The sequence below is a fragment of the Stegastes partitus genome, unplaced genomic scaffold (genome assembly GCF_000690725.1).
Source record: "Stegastes partitus isolate 25-593 unplaced genomic scaffold, Stegastes_partitus-1.0.2 Scaffold1343, whole genome shotgun sequence".
In the NCBI taxonomy this organism is placed as follows: domain Eukaryota; kingdom Metazoa; phylum Chordata; class Actinopteri; family Pomacentridae; genus Stegastes; species Stegastes partitus.
In genome coordinates this window covers 253,554-264,001 of record NW_007579074.1, presented here as the reverse complement: position 1 = coordinate 264,001, position 10,448 = coordinate 253,554, and positions in this window count along the sequence as shown.

The following is a 10,448-nucleotide window of genomic DNA, read 5'->3' as shown; positions in this document are numbered from 1 at the left end:
TAGCAGCTACCTGCTAATCATTAGCAGCTACCTGCTAATGGTTAGTAGCTAACTGCTAATCCGCTACAGACCAAACTTCGCGTCAGAAGTGGCTGAAGTTCCCCGGGTGTCGGTGCCGTGGAGTCCAGGGAAGGTTCTCTAGTCCCTGCTGGGCGGCCGTCTGCTGCTGAAGCAAACATCTGAGGACAGGTGCTTTACTGAAGGCTTTACCTGCAGCTCACCTGTCTGAGGTGGAGAACAGATCGGAGCATCGTTGACACCTCGTCTCCACATCCAGGGCGTCTGTCTGCTGTGGATCCTGCTGCAGATGTTTCATGGATCAGAGGAGAAACAGCTGGAAGCAGTTTTCAGGGAGTTCACACTGTGTGCTGTTTGTAGACCAGGTAGGAGGTAGAAGGTGGATCAGACTCTAACCTGCATCTTTCATAAAGGAGGGGATCTGGCTTAGTTTGGGCAGCGAGGGGCGGAGCCTGGAGGCAGCGAGGGGCGGAGCCTGGAGGCAGCCTGGGCCACGCTTTAGTGCTGACGTCTGTATAGAAGTGACCTGGGCAGGTGTGGAGCAGCTCTGTGGCTCTGGAGGACCTGGCAGACGTCGGTAAACATCAGCTGTCATCATTTGTGGGACACTCACAGCGTCCTGATGGCGGCGGTTCTGGTGAACAGTTGTTTCTGGTTTGAAGGACGGAGAACCGACCTGGTTGGACCATCAGATGTCCTGTTGTTGGGTTTTAGCTTCCAGGTGTGAAGGTGAACCAGGAGAACACAAACAGCTCCCCTCTCTAACTCTGTGACGTTTATGGTCCAGGTTCTGGCTGAGCAGCACCAGCTCCTCCCAGCAGCTCCATAATAACTGATTCAGCACATGATGCTGATAACAGTCATTATAATCTGCTGCTGCTGCTGATAAGGCCTCTCCGCTCTAAACCCTGAGCCGTAATTACATCTTGCACGCTTTGATTGGCTTTCGTTAATTCCCTGACAGCCAATCAGCTCGTCTGGTTGGCTCCGTGTTTGATGGTCATTTTAAAGCCCGTAATCCTCCCTGAGAGCTCGAACCGGATGCGACACAAAAACCTTCTTGTTTTACGTTTTCCTGTCGCTTCTTATCTGACAGTCTCCAGCAGATGTTCTCCGTAATTCCTCCGTAAGTCGTCCGTCTGCTCCCACAACTCGTCTCCTGGTTTTTCTAATCCTTCTGTGCGAGCCGTTGATGTTTCTGTGTTTGTGTGCAGACGCTGGTTTCTTCCTCCCACGCTGACGAACATGAACTCTGCTGCGTAGCTTCGTCCGTCTCAAAGCGACGCTGTGGCTCGTTAGTCGCTGCAATTTAAAACCTGCAGTTCTACAGGAGACGTGTCCTCTGGGCTCCAGGACACAGAAGTCATCAAAAAGTTGAATTTCTTTTTTGTTTTACCAAACTCTGGAAAAAACAATCTGGAACCAACATGTCCGACGTGTGTGCAGGTGTTAGCGACAGTAGAGGGAGGCGGCGACACGTACGGACTGTTATCGAGTGAATCCCATGTTTATTATTATTATTGTTGTTGTTGTTGTTCTTCTTCTTCTTCTTCTGCTCTGTGTACGCGCTGCCTGCTGCTCAGCCTCTAGTACCTGTGATGATGATTCTGTCAGGGCTGACTTATGGCCCGGTGCAGGGTTCATAGCGTGTTAGCCGCCACGTTTAGCTAGCGGTGAAGCATGACGACGGTACGGAGCAGACGGACCGTCCTCCTGACGTACAGACGTATTTATGTTTCAGTGGACGACACACCATTCCTGCTGTCAAAGTAACAACAGCTGCTGACAGGCACCGTGTTAGTGTTTGAACATCCTAGCTTAGCGTTAGCATTAGCCTCGGATAGCTAGCTACACCAGACAGCTGTCAGATACCTCCTCCAGACTGCCACCGTTGGTGTGTTTGTTTCATGGCCCTGTAAGTCTGTCCCAGTAAAGAGGCTCCACCTGGTGGAGCAACCAGGAACTACAGCTGGACTACGATACTGACAGCCTCATCTTCTGCTTCATGTCATTATTAGAGTATTAATGGCTTTATTATTTCAGCTTTGAGACTTTTTCCTGTTGCATTTAGTTCAACTCTAGTTTTCATGTTGCACCATCATCAGATAAAAGCTTTAGTGGGTCCAAGACGTGTACGACCAGTCACCTGTTCATCACCATTAGCACCACGCTAGCTGGTCAGTGACACCAGCGTGGTCACAGTCTTCATCTATGGAGCTCTTTCTAACATCCAGACTTCAGACAGGTGCTAAAGTTAGCAGCGTTTAAAGGACAGAGTGGAACAACAACCAACCAGCATCACGTCTGAAACACGTGTAAACAAAATAAAAGACAGGGGGCGCTACAGCTCACCTGGTTGGGCCGGCGTCCCGTCTTCTCTCTGTCGCTGCTCCATCAGTAAAGACACAAAGGCCAAAAAATAACTAAAATAAATGAAAGACAGTTCAAATGAATTAGAACACGAGAGGCCTGCTGATGGTGTCGAACATGAACCCTGTAGAAAAGTCCACACCGAACTAATGTTCTGCTACAAGTAGAAGTCCAGAAGCACCGGCAGTGGACTGGACTTCCAGTACCAGTGAGAGAGTCGTCCTCCCAGATGTACTGACCCGTGTGTTGTAGTACTGATGTGGAGCAGCGCTCAGGACAGCCTTGGATTGTGACTCCGACATGACATTTAATGTCACCAATCAGGATGACGGCGTATTATCTGACTGAACAATCCCACAGATTGGCTACGTTCACACTGCAGGACTTGATGCTCAATGAGGATTTCTTTGTGACTTCCTTCACGTTTCCACTTCAATGCGACTTGTATGTGATCTGCTGTGTGAACTTCATACGAGCCAAAAGTGTCCCGCATGCGCAGAAGAGGACACGACGACGTCACACGCAGCGAGCGTGCTCAGTGTTTATGGAAGTAAACATGGATGGTAACGGTGGAGAGTATCTGCCACTCCCCCGCCGCCACCGATGGAGGAAACAGAAGTGTGAGCGCTAACTAAACTAGCATCAGCAGCCAAGTACTGCCTGTGTGTTCTGGACACTTCCACCCCGTCAGAGCGCTGCCCCGGGGTGGAAGTGTCCCCCGACCGGGCCGAATGTTCTGATATTCATCATTAACTGGGTCTGAATATCCAGAGAGCAGAAAGTTCTACTGGGACCAGAACTACTAGTTATTATAACAACTATGAACAATAATGAACAACTAATGATCCTTCCAGCATCAAGCCCTCCTCGTATCTGGACCTCCGTCTGGACGATCCCACATAGAAGAAGGTTCTACAGTCAGTGTCGGGTCATCGACTGTATTTCATTCAGCAGAGTCCTGCTGCAGCTGCTCTCTGATCCTCAGGTGGGTCTGAGTCGGACCTCCACCCTCCAGTCAGCCTGTCTGTAGAGAACCGGACTCGTAGGCCTCCTCTGGACCCACCTTCACCGTCTGCAGTCTGGATGATGCACCTGGTCCGATTTTAATTGCTGAGCTCTAACTGGTGCCGGCTGAAGGATCCCTTCAGAACTTTTTAGGTTCTGTGGATCCAGACAGAGACACGATGCAGCACCAGAACCACACTAACGCACAGAAACACAAAACCACAAACCCGACCAGAACCCAGAACGCCTACACAGCTGGAGTGGACGCTGACAGACCGATCAGAACCAACTGGTTCCGTTAGTGAGACGTGTTCTGTGGACGTTTGGGCCCACGTTTCTTCCAGACCTCTGTCGTATTGTTTCTCTTCATTTCAGACGATCTGGTGGTTCTCCTCAGGGGTCCAGTCCTCCTCCTCTTCAGGGCCTGACAGCTAATGGGCCACAAACTCCTGATCAGGGTCTTTGTGGGGCTAATGGTGGACCCGTCTGCCCCCGTCCTGCCCCACAGCCGGGAACTAATGAGGCGCTTGGAGATTCAACACCGGCCCTCAGGACGACGAGAGGTCCTCATCAGGAGGAGGGCAGGAGGAGGGGGGCAGGAGGAGGGCTGGAGGAGGGGGGCAGGAGGAGGGAGCCACAGAGCAGCAGCTCATGAACAAGACAAAGGAGGTCCATCAGAACCCGGCAGAATGGTCCTGATCACCAGCAGCAGGTTCTGATCCATTCAAGGCCACTTTGTTCACATGATGCTGCTGTTCTAATGACAGAACCGGTCCAGGACTCGCTCCAACATCGATTCTGATGCATCGTTAGTTCTTATGTGTTTTTATAAAGACTCACACATCGGACCTGAAGCCCAGAACCACAGAACCGCAGAACCACAGAACCACAGAACTATCATCATCATCAGGATTTTTCACTTTCACGACTTGGATTTTAATGACTTTTACCCTGATTGCACGACGTCACTGTTATTGATTGACTGATTGATTGATTGATTGATGGATTGATTGATTGATTGATTGATAATGTGTCTGTGATAAACATCAACACCAACTCTGATGCATTTCTGCCTCCTGGTTTCAGTCAAAGCTGCTGCTGGCGTCAGCTGCTTCAGCTCAACCAAACTTTATTTAAACAAGACTTTACAAACGCTCCAGGTGCTTCACAGGTGAGTGACGGAGTGAAAGACGAGCAGGTGGGTTTAGCGTCTGACCTCCAGCGGAGCTACAAAACTGAACATAGAAGATAAATGAAGTGAACTCGACAGTATGACACCCAGCAAAGCCTTGTAGTGAAACAGTGTCATGAGGTCCAATCAACTAACCTCCGTGGAGTCAATCAGGATTTTTGTCTCTGATTTGTGCCGTCGTCAGCACCAGACAGGAGCTACATCATGCTTTAGTCACTGTGATGATCCAGCTTCAGACACGTCATGTCTCACGTGAAGCTTCACAGTCGGACCCGTGGCTGCTGATCACGGAGGACTGTTCATGCTAGCGGTCAGTTTGACTGAAACGTGCACATGTTCCTGTCAGGAGGACGCGTTGGGATGTTTTATGGAAGGAAGCTGGTATGAAATGCAGAGTTTTAAGAATTTGGGATCTTGCGGTTCTGTTCTGGTGAGCAGAGTGTTGTAGCCACAGCCTCCACGGTGGCTAATGACCTCCAGCTAGCGCTCACACAGTCAGTCCAGCACCACTGGCTTGTTTAGCGGCGTGGCTAACGTAGCTCAGGTCCATCAGAACGTCCACTCTGCTCTTTATAATGAAGAACTGATTATTGGTTAAGAAAAACGTTTAAAGTTCCCTAAGAACGTGGATGACAGCACCGCTACGGTACCGGATCAGTACAGCAGCAGCAAGAGGCCCATCGGCAGGATGTTACCATATATGGCATTCACCTGTTAAATATAAGGATGCAGTCAGCAGCTGGTTAGCTTAGCCTAGCTCGGCTAGTTGTTTCCTCCCAGTCTGGGCTTTGTGCTAAGCTAGCCAGCTACTAGCTTTTCATCCAACTGTCAGCCGGAAGCCAAATAAGTGTGTAAATAAAAACTCTTGCTTTGTTTTACTGCTGCAGGTTTAAACAGTTGTTATCGGACAGAACCTTGTTCAGGATTGTGGACATTGTAGAGCTGTGATGCTGCTGCAGGTGTTCTCTGTCTGGACACCTGTTGACCAGGTAGGTTTATACGCTCAGCTTCAGCTGGTTTTTGCCTTTGATGCTTCCCGCAGCAAAGCAAAACTGAAGATGAGATCTCCTTTATGTCACATTTACATCTCCTAGATATAAATGAGCCCTAATCGAGACTAAAGCGTTTTTTTCTTTTAGTGTTTCTTGAAGCCAGATAGTTTTAAATGACTTTAGTTTTGTGGCCCGTCTGTGAACAGCTGAGTGAACAGCTGAGTGAACAGCTGAGTGAACATCCTCCCAGACTGCCGACTCCATCACTGCTACCAGGGGTTGGAGTTGAAAACTGGGCCACTGTCAGAATTTGGTAAAATAAAGCAGACGTTCACCCATTTAACAATTATATATTTGAAATTAGATTATAATAATTATCTCAACACACACAGATGATGTTAATTTCAGGCACTTGTATCAAAAGTAACACACGACGTGGTTCCTTTTCCAAGTTGATTGGACATTTCTTTACAGACAGCTGTGTAATGATATAATTATCCACATAACTGTGTGACTATTGTCAAACTGAAACAGCATTTTTCTCATTTAAACTCTATAAATCAGTGTAACATTAACATCTTGTCATCATGTCTTTACTCTGTGCACATCAGTTTCCAGTCGGCTTCGTCAAACAATGATGACAACAGTGATTGGTCAGTTGTTTGACGAGGCTGAGGACTGACCAATGGCTGTGAGTGCTGACCAATCAGATCCATAGGGGGCGTGTCTGGACGTGTTGGCGCTGAATTTGAAAGCCGTCCGTTACCGGAGACGTTAGCTGCGCTGCCGTCCTGTCTGGACAACGGGACTGCTGCGGAGTAGCTTCACCTCTACATTTAATTTCATCTTGACAGAAGCCACAGCAGACACATGAACCAGCCGCTGTTTGAGGTGAGTGTCTCAGCAGGTGAATGATGTTCTCAGTGTGTCCTACCAATGGACGGTCTGTAGCTAACGTTAGCATCCTCTGGTCACTGCTACCATCATGCTAGCTGTTGGTAGCAGATCGTCAGGGCGGGAGAGACATGTATGGAAATGTTAAAGACTGAAAGCTACAGATGGAAGCTTTGTGGCTTCTACAGAGCTGCCTGCCATGCTGTGTTGTTTTAGTGTCGCTGGGAGGTTCTGCTAACCCCCTCTGAGCCCAGAGAACCAAACTCAAAGCCCGGTCCACAGAAGGTTGTGTTCTGTCAGGTTCAGTAAGAGCTGGTCTGGTTGTGATCCCTTCATTTCATGTTTTATGTAGTATTATTGTTCAGACATATGATAATAATCACAATGAGTTAGATGGATAACAAAAGTCAGTGACATGACTTTATATGAATCATCCAAAAATAATTAAAGTAAGAAGAAAAATCATTAATGTAAGAAAACATTTGATGTTATGTGTGAGTCAGACCTCAGCTCAGTCACTGATGTGCTGCATCAAGTTCACATTTCTGACTTGTTTCCAGTAAAGAGGTCCCGTCTTTGTTCCTCCTCTTCTGCATGTCTCCCAGTTTAGAGGTAAACTGGAGCGTTGGTCCGCTGACAGAAGCCCTGCAGCAGGATGACGTGTGATTAACAACAACAGAGACGTAAATGAATGAGTGAGGACTGAATTGTGATCTATTAAACCTGTGTATGACTGTGGTGCCATGTTTGAAGAGGTGGAGGACCTGTTTCCTGTATCACTTCATTGTCCTGTAGCTTCATTTGGCTCAGCAGCAGCAGGTTTGGACTGGAAATGCATTAAACCTTTGCATTTCCAGTTATCTGCTGCTGAGACAATCAAATGAAGCCATAGAAAGAATAAACTGGAACAGTATCCCACTGAGCAAAGACCCAGTGACGTCTTGTCTTAGTCGTTGTTGGACGTCCAGTGTTGGTCACATGCAGGTCCAGACTAACGCCAGGAGACGTCTCTTCCCGTCGTCTACCCAACGTCTAGCACTGACGTCCACAGACCTCTATGTGGTCATTATGGACGTCTTTTCCACGTCACATTTAATCTCAGACCACGCACAGAACCATGAGACGTCCATCACGACCACATTTGGACTACATTCAGCCTTTACATAGAGGTCTGTGGACGTCTGTGCTAGACGTTGGGTAGACGACGGGAAAAGACGTCTCCTGGCGTTAGTCTGGACCTGCATGTGACCAAGACTGGACGTCACTGGGACGTGTCTTTGCTCAGCGTACCTGACTTAACAGCAACGGCTGAGTAGATGGACTGAATTTTAATTTTTGTCTTTAATTTATTGTTTTTGTATCTTATTTATTTAGTTTCTATTTTTGTATTGTGTTTTAATGTTTAAAAACGCGTACATGCTTGTTACCCACATGCTAGTTGTGTTCTGATACACCATTAGTGTTACTCAAAGTGTTAAACATTTACATTGTGAGTGTTGTTTTTACAGTTAATTCTAATTACTACAGATAATTAATCTTTAAATTACATTCTCAATTTGTTCTTGAAGTTCTTAAATATGGCTCAGATATTATTCTCATCAGTGGCTTCGGTAAGACATTTAGGAGAAACAATCAAGACACAGAAGAGACATAGGACACAATAATAAGATCTCTTTTAGGGCTCATACTTCTCAGATTCACATTCATCTCATTCTTCTCCTTTTAAATAATCAAGATATAACTGAGATCAGGGCAGACAGCGATGAGATCTCCTCTGTTTATGCCACTTCTCAAGTGTTGCTCAAATAGTCAACCTCCTTTGTCTTCGTGGTGTCTTCTCTCGTCTTGTCTTACCTCTTGCTCCTAAGGGACCTTTAGGAGAAGTAATTCAGAAACAAATGACCACAGAATGATCGAATATGAGAACCTCAAACTGATCTCAAGACACGAGATTGAACAGCAGATGAGCAACACATTTTTTCTATGGGTTCGTAGAGGGCTGCAGGTGGATCAGTGGTTTAGCATCGTGGCCTCACAGCTAGAAGGTCGCTGGTTGGCGTCCCGGTGAGGACACCCGGGATCTTCCTGCGTGGAGTCTCCATGTTCTCCCCGTGCAGCGTGGGTTCTCTCCGGGTTCTCCGGCTTCCTCCCACAGTCCAGAAACATGCTGAGGTTAATTGGTGATTGTAAATTGTCCGTAGGTGTGAATGTGAGTGTGCTTGGTTGTCTGTCTCTAAGTGTAGCCCTGTGATAGACTGGTTACCTGTCCAGGTGAACCTGCCTTCACCCTGAGTCAGCTGGGATAGGCTCCGCCCCCCATGACCCTGGTGAGGATGAAGGTATAGAGATGATGGATGGATGTGTAGAGATTCAGGAACAGCGTCACCATCATGAACTCAGTTGTCAAACCTGTGATAACAACCTCCAGCCTGGTTCTTTGGTTGTTCCTGGTTGAGCTCCTCCAGCCTCTCGGCTCACATCATCATCACCTCACACCAGCTGAGATTATCGGATCTGTCTGGTGCTGCTCATCACAACAGCTGTCTAATTTCATCAAAAAGTGTTTTTGTATTCAGCGACTAGAAGCTCCGTCTGGATGTTTCTGCTTCTTCTCTCCTCCAAAGTGTCGTTTCTCCCGATTGGTCACGGCAGATAATGGAGATAATTAAAGTGGGGAGAAGCTCGGCATCGCGCTGCTCCATCTGACGGAGGCAGACGGCCTGTAGAGCAGATATTTATGATGAATAGACTGGAGATAAAGAGTTGTAAAGCGCCTCATGTAGAGCTGGAAATGAGAGTGGATCTGATCTAACCTCCCATCGTGGCTCCCGACTATCAACAAATCACTTCATGATGTTCCACAACATGACCGATGAGCAAAATCCTCTTTCTCAAGCTGCAGAAAGTGGTTTTTAAAGAGGCGACACGCTGCTGGGTGTAAAAGACAGACTTCTCAATATTGAACAAAGCTTCAGACTAAAAGAAACACGTGTGAACCCAGAGGTCCATCTGAACCGGTTCTGGTTTAACTGTCAACACGGAGCAGAATGAACATCATCACTGACTGAACTCCACCTGGTGGGATTTGGTTGAAAGCTCCAGAACGAGCAGCTCAATAGACCTGGAGGGGAGGTTCAGTCTAGGACTGGGTTTAGCGGCGCCATCGACCCGTTCTCTGAGCTCAACAACACAATCAGGACCAATCAAAGCAGGAAAAACCCAAAGTCGGGCTGAAGTCAGAGTTTTTATTAAACAGGGAAACAGACAAAAGATTATAAACGGATCAAGTAAAGCAGACAAACAGGTTTTCATTCATATCATACAAAGGTGACGTTTGATTCCTGACAGTTCAGCGTATGAAAAGTTCTGAACCAGAACCAGAACCAGCTCATCACAAACTGTTTCAATGTGATCAGTAAAGCTGCAAAATGTGGAGCAAATGAAAGGAAGCGTGGTCCAGAACCACCAGAACACAGTTTGTTCTGTCTCAGATGAACTGTCTGATGTTTGGACCTCCAGCTGCACAAACATCTGGCTCACTGCTTGGTCTTCACTGTAACATCTGGCAGGAACATTACTGAGAAGGTTCTGGTGTTGTTGTCTTGTGTTTAATTTGTGGTACTGAAGTGGTTCTGAGGTGCATTTTGCATTTCTAGGAGTTAAACTTTAAATTCTTGACCTAACGTCGTATCGGTGTGGTTCTCCTACTCTACAGAGACTCTACCTTCTAGAACATTAACAGACGGTTCTGGTTCCCCTGAAAGCTCGTTTCTCTTCAGCTGCTGCTCCATCACTCCTCACGCGCTCATTAATTGTTTAAGCTAATTGAGAGACGATCCTGCGGCTGTCGGGTCCGTTTGGGTTTGAAAGTAAAGGTTTGGGCTGTTTCAGAACTTCATCTATTATCTACTGGCTGAACCTGTGGTGTTGGAACATGTGGTCCCAGTAGAACCTGTGGTGTTGGAACATGTGGTCCC